Source organism: Gavialis gangeticus, unplaced genomic scaffold (genome assembly GCF_001723915.1).
Source record: "Gavialis gangeticus isolate Ggan-Ray unplaced genomic scaffold, GavGan_comp1, whole genome shotgun sequence".
Classification (NCBI taxonomy): domain Eukaryota; kingdom Metazoa; phylum Chordata; order Crocodylia; family Gavialidae; genus Gavialis; species Gavialis gangeticus.
In genome coordinates this window covers 24,563,079-24,574,240 of record NW_017729011.1, presented here as the reverse complement: position 1 = coordinate 24,574,240, position 11,162 = coordinate 24,563,079, and the positions used below count along the sequence as shown (strand labels likewise).

Below are 11,162 nucleotides of genomic sequence, written 5' to 3'. Positions count from 1 at the left end.
TTGAATGAGAAAAAATACTTCTATGGTTGTTTGGCAACCAACGGGATGTGTGTCAAATAGGGAAGTTGGTAAATGAATAAGCAGAAGAATTGTCAACTTTAGCTTAATTTCAGATTAATGAAAGGGGACCCTTTAGTAAAATTAACTTGCAGGATTGCTGAAAGTCTATGCTATCTTTTTTCATGAATTCTGTAGCATACTTGATCCTTTTCTGTTGAACATCCTCATTACAGCAGCTTTCACCTTTTGCATTGCTATGGGAAATAAAAGTGTTAATAAGCTAACAGGAATTTTTGCTTATGTGCAGTCTTGCAAGTCCTTTTTTTGATTTACATTCCCACAAATTTATTACCAGTCCTATGCGTAAAAGTAAAGGAATTGGACATAAGAAAGACATTGTAGCAGGACATCAGACATTTGGAATTATTTGATGAAATAGTATGTAAGTTCATGGTTCAGTTCACCTTTGTAAATTTGACAAGCACTTAAATTAACACTTTTCCAAAAAAATTAAGTTTGTTAACATGACTTACAGATTGTAGACATGCTTCAAACCTGTTGAGTTTTTGTTTTGTTGTTTTTTTTAATGGCAAACTAAAGTAGGCCCTTTTTGAGATCAGTTTCTTTTTCCTTCCACTTCTCCTCTCCAAGTAGATCTTTTCTCAGATAGAGGAAAAGAGAAGAATTTTTATTTCAGCTAATGAGAATGTATGCAGTCGGTAGACATAACTTTCTGAAAAGTGAAAATTCCTTTGTTTTGGAGTGCTATTTTGTTAGTCTAAGTGATCAGCATCTCTCTTGAAAGAATGCATGTTAGGAGGATGTAACGGAAGAAGCAATAAGATAGTATACTTCTGAAAAATAGAACAGCTCATTGCGTTGTCATTTGTTTTCTAGGAACTCCACTAAATTGAGTGGAAAATCAAGGGTTGGATTAATTTATAGGCATGTAATGTTTTAAGAGGAAAAAATGAGGATTTAGGCTTTGGTTTGGTTACCTCTCCCTGCTCTTGGATAGTTTTGGAAAGTGAAGTATAAAAAATATGAAGCAACTCCTTGGAGTTTACTACCAGTCAAATTTTGAGAGTTTTATACAAAGGCTATTGCACTTAATACAGAAAATTACTCATTTACCACTAGAAGCAAGTATGAGATTTGTGACTGAAAAGCGTTTTCAATAAGCCTGAGTAACGAAGTGTTGCACCTGAATTGCACAGGAACAGACAATTTGTAAACATTTTGTGTAGTTTTTGTGTAAGCAGCAGAATAGAATGAGGAGAAACAGCAGAGGGGTCCAATAAACACTCAGTGGTCTGTAAGCTAGTAGAAATGTTGTTGTTTAACATACAGAATTGGCTCTCTAGTTATACCAATCCCAGGTGGTTAGTAGGAAAATAAATTACCTTTCTAAATAAACTAGAGCTATTCTTTGTCTGACACTTGAAAATTCCAGGACAGAAAGTTGGTGGAGTGGTTGGAAGCAGAAGGAAGTAATACGGTATGTAGTATTCCAGGGGGCAGAGGTGTGGAGAGCATTTTCTGAAATGCTCTACTAGAGCAAGAGGTAGCAGAAATTGATGAAGGACTTTTAAAAAGATCCAGAATTGCACAGTTCCATGTTCTGTTTATTTCTTTCAAAATTTGTATGCAGGTAACAAAGCCTTTTAAATTAAAGGGTTTTTTTAGTACTTTGACCTTGGCCTGGATGCAGAATTGCAGAATTGGCAATTTGGGGTGCTGCTTTGTCAGTGGCTTCCTTTTTGCATGTTTTTGGGAGCCAATTAAAGGGGCTGCTATAGATATTGCAAAAAGAGGTTAATTGCAGTTGAAATAAAGATTTGTAATACCATGGCACAGCATTGTGCTTTATTCTGTTGTGATATTTTGAAATACAGGGACATCCTTTAGTCAGTTATTTTTATTTACTGCCATACCCAATTGAACTGGAAAGAGAGTAATTTGATAAAAAGCTGAAGAAAAATTAATGGAATAGACTGCAGTCCAAATATATCTCTATACAAAGGTAATGTTTACAAAACAAAGGACACAGAAATGACAGTATAATTAGGATGGGGCCAGCAAACAATGCCTTTACAACCTATTTCATGCTTTTGATTTTAATATATAAAAAGAGTCAAGCAGAACCAGACATTTTATGAAAACTGGCTGCCAATAATTTGGGGTATTTAAACTGTAAGAACTTCCTTACACTCTTGTAGAAGGCAGGAATTCTTGTGGGTGATTATTTTCTATTGGACCAGCTGCATGGATGGGAGACATGGACAAGCTTTTCGGTATCACAGTACCCTTCCTTAGGTCTCGGGGAAGGAAGCAGATGCTTCATTTTATAGCTCTTTTTGGGAATCGAGAATTTTGAGGCTTAAAATGAAACTGCTTATAATGGATTTCTAGTGAAGCTGAGAGCCAGACTTGGGTATTCATTTGAATGTCATAGTTACGTTCATTGACTTAAAAAAATTCAGTAGTGCAGTGCAAGTGAAGTTTGCAACAGATATGCTGTTCGACTACATAGCGCTAAGAAGCCAAGTATCAGTAACAACATTTGATGTTTATCACCAAGGCAGTGTAAAGATATAGATCAGGGCTGTCCAACTGGTGGCCCTGGGGCCACATATGGTCCGTGAGGCTCTCACAGAGCTGTCCCTCCCTACCACTGTTCTGACTGCAGCAAGATCTTTGGTCTCCAGGTTCCTTCTCCCTCCTCTGGTTTCTATTTCCTGCCCCTGCCCACCCAATAGGCACAATAGGGTGGGGGAGATGTGGCTGGGGATCTGAGGGTGTGGCCAGGGCTAAAATGGCCCTTCCCAGCATGAGCGTGGATAAAGACTGAAAATGCTGTAATAAGGACATATCTAAGAGACAGAACTGCAGTTGTGTTTCTGTCTGTTGGATATGTCCTTGTGTGTACAATATAAGATTTCTGCAAGGAGAGCTTTTATTGTGTCCCTGAATTGCAGCTGTGCCAGTGGTTAATATCCATAGGTTCTTGTTCCAAATATATTTTTTCTAGTTGTTATGGTAGTTACAGTTAAGGGGCCTTCAGATGAAGGTCAGGGTGTTTTACAGGGGCTGTCCTTATAACAACTCGCCTTGAGAGAGGAGATCAAGTTGAACAGTGCTAGAACAGGTCATTGTCATCTGCACTTACAAGTACAGAAGTTTTATGTGTTTTCAAAACCAGGTCTTTCATCGGAGGAGAAGCAGGACTTGTGCTGGCAGTGACTTACTGTCGAGAGAAGAAAAATGCTGGCGTGCGGGGGGGAGAAGAGATGCAGGTGCCATGCCTCTAAACATGCTAGTAGAAAGTAATACAAGATCCTGAAGCATGTTTCAGTTTCACATTGTTCAGGGGAAACTTGCTGAAGACCGCAGTATGCTTTGTATAATGCAAACTGAATGAAGTTCCTTGTCATATGAGGAAATGTCAGACTGCAATCTGCATGGCTTTGTGTGTGGGAGTGGTAGAGATAACCAAAGAAGATGTAATTTGGGTTGTTTTAAAATCCCATTTATATGATGGAAGAGCGGGATTGAAAAGTACAGTGAAATCAGAGAGGCTGGGCTGAGAGGAGGAGGAGATGATGGCAGACCTGTGCAACAGGGGACTGTGCCTCTTGGTTCAAAGGCTGCAAAGGTGGAGGTTCCTTACTATCCCCCTCCGATAACACCTACAGAAAGAATCAATCCCTGCTGCTGGGAAAGATGAGTGTGCCTAGACTCCTTTGCGACTCTTCTCCCTGATCTCAGCTTTGGGTGGGAAGTGCCTGGAATTTGCTGTTCTTACTCTGACCTGCCCTTCTTGCTAAATGGGAAGCTGTACTGCCTACTTGATCTCTTGGCTTCTCTGAGTGTATGGAGAGCTTCTGCTATTTTACACATCTCTGATTGAGTCCTAGTAGCTGTGTGAATGAGCTGTCCTCCTTAGCCTTCCTCGAATCCCTTGTACTCTGTAGTAGCTGGTGCCTCTGCTACCTGCAGCTTTCCCTGGCATCAGTAGAGCAACACTGACCTCATTCTTCTGTAGCAGCTTCAGAGTATTGTAGCCCCGATGGCCCGGGAAATATGTGAAAAACAAGATTTGTTTGTACCCCTCGATCTCTCTCTCGCCCATGCAGTTGGTCCAGCAAGAGGTATTACCAGACACACGTTTGTTCCCTGTAATTTTGCTCTCATTACTTTTGGTCCTGAAGTTGCAAATAGCAACAGTGAAAAATGACAGGGTTTTCTGTTCAATTTTACTTTGTTGCAAAACTGAGCTGCAGCAGAGCCACACGAGTTGCTTGTCCACTGATAATAGGGTGATAGCCTGGTGTCAGCTAGCACCTGGCTCATTTGGAAGGGAGTAAATGCAAGAAGCTTACTTTTAAAATATCTGAAGACTTAGATTCTGCAGAAGTTGATGAAATAGGTTTGGTAAAGTATTTTGTCTGCCACCCAACTCTGGATTTTCTAAGTTGTGGACTCTACTGGAAATGTAAGAAGTTAAAGCTTTCCTGTTTGGAGGAAGGAAGCAAGGGAAAAGGAATTGCTTGGCACAACTAGATAGAAGGCTGGTTAGAGTTGTACCTTATAGATAACAGAGTCAGAGATGCATAAGTTTTTGTGAGCAACAACTTACTTGTCAGATGCTATGAATGTTTCATAGCATCTGAAAAAGTGAGCTGTTGCTCACAAAAGCTTATGCATCTCTGATGCAGTTCATCTCTGAGGTGAAACTCTACCTGACCTTCTGCCTGACTTTGAGACTAGCATGGCTAACCACCTGTCTCTTGACACCACCAGATAGATGAGTACAATTTGTCAAGCTTGCTCTGTATTTTTTTGCTGTTAACAAACAAAGTAGTTTGGTTGCTGGATTGCAAACCATGTTAGCAAACTACAGCTACCCAACCCAACATTGTTTTATATTTCTGTTAGTGACTTGCAGCAAAAGTAAACTCAAAATGTTTGTCAAACGTTGAGAACAAATTAGTATTTTTCAGTTCTATAGCAAATTTTGTTAGAGGAATTTAAAGCTTTTGTAGGCATAATAGCTTTCTTCTGGGAAAAACAGCATTACTGATATTCTTTCATAGATGTGGTATGATGACTTTTCACAGTTGTCAGCAGTGCGTGATAGAACCAGGAACAGAATACAGTCAGTCCTCTGACTTACTACACAATTGGTTCCTGAAAACCATGTTTTAAGTTGAAACATTGTAACTCAGAACCAATTTTCTCATAAGAAACAATCTTATAAATGGAGGATTTGTTCCTGAACCAAGGCCCAATACCCTATTTTCACTAAAAATACCCCAGAATTTTGTACTCGATCAATTATAGATAAGTAATATAGCTACATGAACGTATTTATATTGTAAATTGCAATCATGTTGATTTGGAAGTACTTCTTTGAGGTGACTTTGCTGGACTTGAAAGGCTCTTGGTTGGACTTTTTGAAGGGTTCTTGTCTGGAGTCGTCTTAGGAGTCTTGGCTGCAGGTTTTTCTAGAGTCTTGTCTGCTTTTTTAAGGAAAGTGTCCAAGGAAGTTTGGACAGATGTTCTCCAGGGAGATGAGCGATGCAGCAAACTTGTTCGCTGGTGTGGTGTTGCATTGGATCAAGTATTGCAAAGTTGAAACTGATGTCATAAAGTTGAAACAGGGTGCCAATTTATAAGCCTTGTAAGTGTGAAATGTTTTAAGTTGAGGACTGCCTGTACAGGGGTCCTAATGACCAGTTTTCTAATTGTACCAAATATATTGATATATTAGTTAGTATTACACTGCGGAGGATGAAAAAGTATAATTTGTTTTCACCTTGGTCATGCACTTCAGTTATACATCAGATAAATATATAGCAGTTCTTTGTGTGAAAAATCACAAAGGGGAGATGCCTGCAAAATGATCTGTAGCTGCAGAAAACTGACATGAGAAGAATCTGGAAGTTGCCAAAGTTCTGTAAGTGTTTAGTTGATGTAAAGCTGTAGGAAAGAAGGCAAACTGGATGTCGGGTTTCATTGATCTGGAAATTCAGTATAAATAAGTAAAAAGAGGTGGTAGTGCTGATAAAACACTGGTTAGGTTTCATGCAGAGCACATCACACAGTGTGTGCAAGTTACCATGTGCTGAAGTGCCTGTAGTTACCCAGACAAGAGTTTAGCAGCCTCAATGCACTCCTGTCCCAACTGATTTCTCTAATAAGCAATCTTTTACTATAGTTTTGAGAGTTGTAACTCATAGGAAAGAGCAAAGTTAATTATTCTTTGTTGTTACGTATGTCCTAAACTCTTGTTTAGAGTTTTTGTGCTGTAATACAGATGGCATATTCCTCTCTGGAGATGGCTGCATTTCAGCAATGATAGAAATGCTTTCTGTAGATACTGTTTTGAAAGTAATGTGAGACCTGTTCACAAGAAAGTCCTTTAGAACTTTAAGACAGACAACATTATGCTGCATAAATGAAACATATAGATTATTGTTGGGGGCGGGGAGGGAGGAAAAGAAAGAAATTTTTGTAATTTAGTTGATGTTAAAGTTGAAGGATTTTTAAAGGAGCATAAGGGAATGAGTGGATGTTGGCTGCCCAACTCTACTAAGTTCCTTGGAAAATCCCGTTTTAGTTTAAGTGGAATATTTCCTTCTGTGCTACCTGTTCTAATGTTTTATTTGTAAGAAAAAGATATTTAGGCAAATGGGCAGAATTCAGATAATGTTCTCAAATAACTCCTAGATTTTGGAAAGTATTGGTATACTTTTTCTTTTCTAATTTCAGTGGCAAGTATTTCACATGGTATTCTTCTGTATTAATCCTTTCTTATAGTTTGGCATAAGTGAAAATTTAGACTTTAAAGGTCCATAAAACATTTAAAAAACAATAATTAGTTTCCTGTTGGAGTGGACTGTCTTGGAAATAGTTTTTTCTGCATGGAATATCTCTTAAGCAAATTGTAACATCCATTTTTAGTATATTAACTTGATATTTAGACTTTGCTTAAGACTTGTCTTTAAAAACAGTACTGCAGTAATAAGGGTTTTAAACTGAGCAGTTATTGAAATGAACCAAGTAAGTTTTGCAATGTCATATCCTTGATATTTTAATCCTATTTATGGTATCACTTGTTAATTCAGCCATGTGTAGTCTAATGATTAGTTGCATACTGTTGAATAATGCATTATTTTTAAACTAGCTAATTTTTTGATTACTGAAAATGTGAATGGAATCTGGACATCAGAAAGCCTGGCAGTAAACGGAGTATTGTTTTAAACAATAAATGAGGTTCACAGTAATATTTGCAAAATGTGTGTGTTGTAATGCACGGTTGTGCTTTTTTGGTAAGTTCTCTGTAAATTTGTGAAGTCCTAGAAGGACTTGTTTCCTTGCTTCTACAAAAACTTATAAAATGTTCAGATTTCAACAATGACTTTATTTTTCTATGGAGGTGTTAGCTTGTTGAATGCACTCTTTGATACTAACTTTCTGAGTTGGTAGAACTACTTTAATTTCAGAAATAAATGGAGGCTTGTCATAGAATATTAAAACGTGAAATTTAATGCCTCTTTGTCTGAATGTATCAATGTGTATAGTATGTGTTATTTGCCAGCTGGGCTAAGCAATGTTTTCACCGAAAGATTTAAACGTAAACCTTAAAATAGCAAACACCTTGTTAGTATTATGTTATAAACTCCCAAATATTTTTACAGCCACTGTATAAACTTTAATAAAGGAAAAATTGTGCAAAACGTAAAAGGCGTAAGCAAGGTAAGATAAGACTGCAGCACTTAGTTACAGGCAAGTGAAATAATTTTGTGAGGAGGAGAATGAGATCTCACGGTCCGATTTTTTTTTTTAATCCTGTGTCCTCAGTCTAGGTCCATAGCTAGGCTTCTCTCTATTGAGAACATGCTGTATATAGCCAGTAAGCACCACTGACACAGTCATGGAAGCGTATTTTGTTATTTTGAACTGTGAAAATTTATGGCCCCTGGACTTTTTAAAACTTACTATATCTTGTTAAGGTAAAAAAAAAAAAAAAAAGGCTTTTAAATTGAAATCAGTAGGGGGCCAGTGGTAAGGAAATCGTAAGAAAACTAAATAAATTGTGGATCATTATCATAAAGTGGTCTTGGTTATGGCAAGTGTAAGGCCTGATCCTCCTGTACTGCTAAAGTCAATCAGAGCCTTTTTTTTGTTTATTTGATTAGGTATGGAATTTGGCGTGGTGCCCTATCAGATGTCATAGACTGACTCTGGCAAGGGCTGAAAAATTCTTCTTCAGTGTGTAGTAAAAAAAAATAATAATAAAATAAAAAAGATTAAAATAAGAGAGATTATCTGGTAGAATCTCCTGACTTTATTTATCTGTGTTACCTGGTGAGATTTTGCTTCTGGAAAAAGGTTCTTTAGTTTTCAGTTACCAACTCTAGCATGTTCAGTAAAATCTTGTGCGTCGTTTTCTTCTTTGTTAAGAGTGAAGTTTGTAAATATTAGGGGTGTACCAATAGAGGTTTTTTGGGGCTGATACTGATAGTCGATTTTTTAAGGAGGCATATCAGCTGATACCAATCCAATTTCTGATGAACAGCCCAGCAGCTTGAAGAACACTGTCGGCTGGTGAGTCTGTTGTGGTGGAAGGAGTGGGGGAAAGTAAGGGATGTTGGGGTCATCTTAAAGCTAAACCTTGTTTCTTCTCTTTCCAATTGGTCAGAACAAACATTGCCATGGGTAAAGTAATGTTAAATTAAGGAGGACACTAAAAATGGTATCTTGTTAATTGGTTTGCTGTATTTCCCTGTTCTCTGTAGTCTGTATTTTTCAACAGAGTAGGCATATAGTTTGTCATTATGTGTTTATTAATACTGGTGTATGTATGCCAAGTGTTCTCTCATGTCATATTTGGCTAACATTTTAGTGGTGCTGCTAAAAAAAAAAAAAAAAAAAAAAAAAAATTGAGGCTTCTGGGAAGGAACAGGTCTTTAACCCCTAGAACTCAGATGTTGATAAATAATGGTATTTTGGTGCATTTCCATAGGAGCACCATTAACCCCATTTCTTTATTTTCTGTCTATTCACAGATATCCTTATTTTTCATATTTTTGGAGTCCTCTTAAAAACATTGCATGAGTGTAATTCTTTATAGTGTAATAGGGCATCAAACACAATAGGAAGATTCTCTGTCCAGTTTGCAGCGCATCAGTGTTTAAACTAGTGGTTCTCAACTTTTTTAGAGGCAAAGCACCCCTTGTTAGACTTGAGGCACCCCTCAGAAAATGCCAGCTCTTAGTTCTCACTCATTTTTTGACTGTGGAAAAATAATAGAGCAATCTTTCTGTCTCAGAGAACTCAGACCACAACATGTCAGAATGTTTTTGACATTATGGATTCTTATTTGAAATCTCTGGATTTATCTTGTAACTTGTGTTCACACGCCTAACCGTGCTAACATTGCGTGACACCCTTGAAAGAATCTCAAGGCACTCCAGGGTGCCATGGCACTCTGATTAGAATCGCTGGATTAAACTCTTTAGTAGACCACCTGAATAAATTAAATTGAAAAGGGAATCAAGTCTTCAATGGCATTTTTTTTGCCCCTTTTGACTGTGTATATTGGCTCAAGTGCTATAAAGACAATGGATCAGATAGCCTGTTAAATGAGGACCCTATCAACTAGATACCAGGGTCCCAATCTGACATTGCAGTTTACTACCTACTAGTCACACCGCTGTAGTAGTTGCTAGTAAAGTAGATGTAACAGTCCCTTTGCCCATTCTTATTTTTTCCATTTAGGAAAAAATCGTTGACTGGCTTTTGGCATAAGTTTTTCTTCTTAAGTTTGTAAGTACATTTTTTTTTTTTTTGGTTAGAGTTTTACAATTTTTTGTTTAGCTTTTGTTTACTGTTTAAAAAGAAACAGTAAATGCTTTTTATAGCTGGAATCATAGAAAATTAGGGTTGGAAGGGATCTCAGGAGGCCATCTAGTCCAACCCCTTTTTCAAAGCAGGACCACCCCCAACTAGATTGTCCGAGCCAAGGCTTTGTCTACTCTGGTCTTAAAAACCTCCAAGGATGGCGATCCCACCACCTCTCTGGTTAGCCTGTTCCAGTGTTTTACTACCTTCCACATGAGAAAATTCTTCTTAATAAATGAAACCCCAACTTCACCTGGTGGAACTTGAGCCCATTGCTCCTTGTTCCAGTCCAGCTTCATCCTCTTTGGAGCCAACCATCCTTCAGGTAGTTGAAGGCTGCTATTAAATCCCCCTTCAGTCTTCTCTTCTCCAGACTAAATAAGTCCAGTTCCCTCAGCCTCTTCTCACAAGTCATGTCTTCTAGCCCGTGAACCATTTTTGTTGCCTTCCACTGGACTCTCTCCAATTTGTCTACAACCTTTCTGTAGTGGGGGGTCCAAAGTGGGACACAGGACTCCAGATGTGGTCTCACCAGTGCTGAATAGAGGGGAAGAATCACGTCCCTCCAGCTGCTGTCAGTGTTCCTACTAACACAGCCCAGTATGCCGTTAGCTTTCTTCACAACAAGGGCACATTGTTGGTTCATATTTAGCTTACTGTCCTTTGTAGCTCCCAGGTCCTTTTCTGTAGTGCTGCTGAGTAGCCAGTCGACCCCCAGCCTGTACCGGTGCATGGGATTGTTCTGTCCGAAGTGCACGTCTGCAGTTCTCCTTATTGAACCTCATGAGAGGTTTGTTTTTTTGGTTTGTTTTTTTGTGCAGTCCTTCAATTTGTCAGGGTGTCTCTGAATCCTAGCCCTACTCTCCAGCATATCTATTACTACCCCCCAGCTTGGTGTCATCTGCAGACATGCACTCCATCCCATCTTCCAGATAGTTACAGAACTAATTTTGAATCATTAATGTATTTTGAATCATTAAATGATAGAATTAGCTAAAATAAAACTGAACGAATAAACAGCTGATATTTGTAGTTTAAGACAATTTAAGAGGCATTGTAATGGTGATTTGGGTTAATTTTATAGTTGGTATTAAATAATGTGATAATTAAGTGCTAACTCCATGGTTAGGCACTGGAAGGTAATACGGATTTAGTGATAATAGTGTTTGCTAAACAGGACCTTGTAGTATTGCTCCTGGTATCCCCTTTAAAGGAGGTAGTGAAAGCTAGGGATGTGGTAGTCATGGGGGACC

At 38.3% G+C, this 11,162-nt stretch overlaps 1 protein-coding gene across 4 annotated transcripts in view; it reads left to right on the top strand.

Annotated features, from left to right (window-relative positions):
* DENND1A (DENN domain containing 1A) overlaps nt 1-11,162 on the top strand; it is a 344,343-nt gene that overhangs the window by 6,598 nt on the left and 326,583 nt on the right. The gene's annotated exons all lie outside the window — the stretch shown is intronic.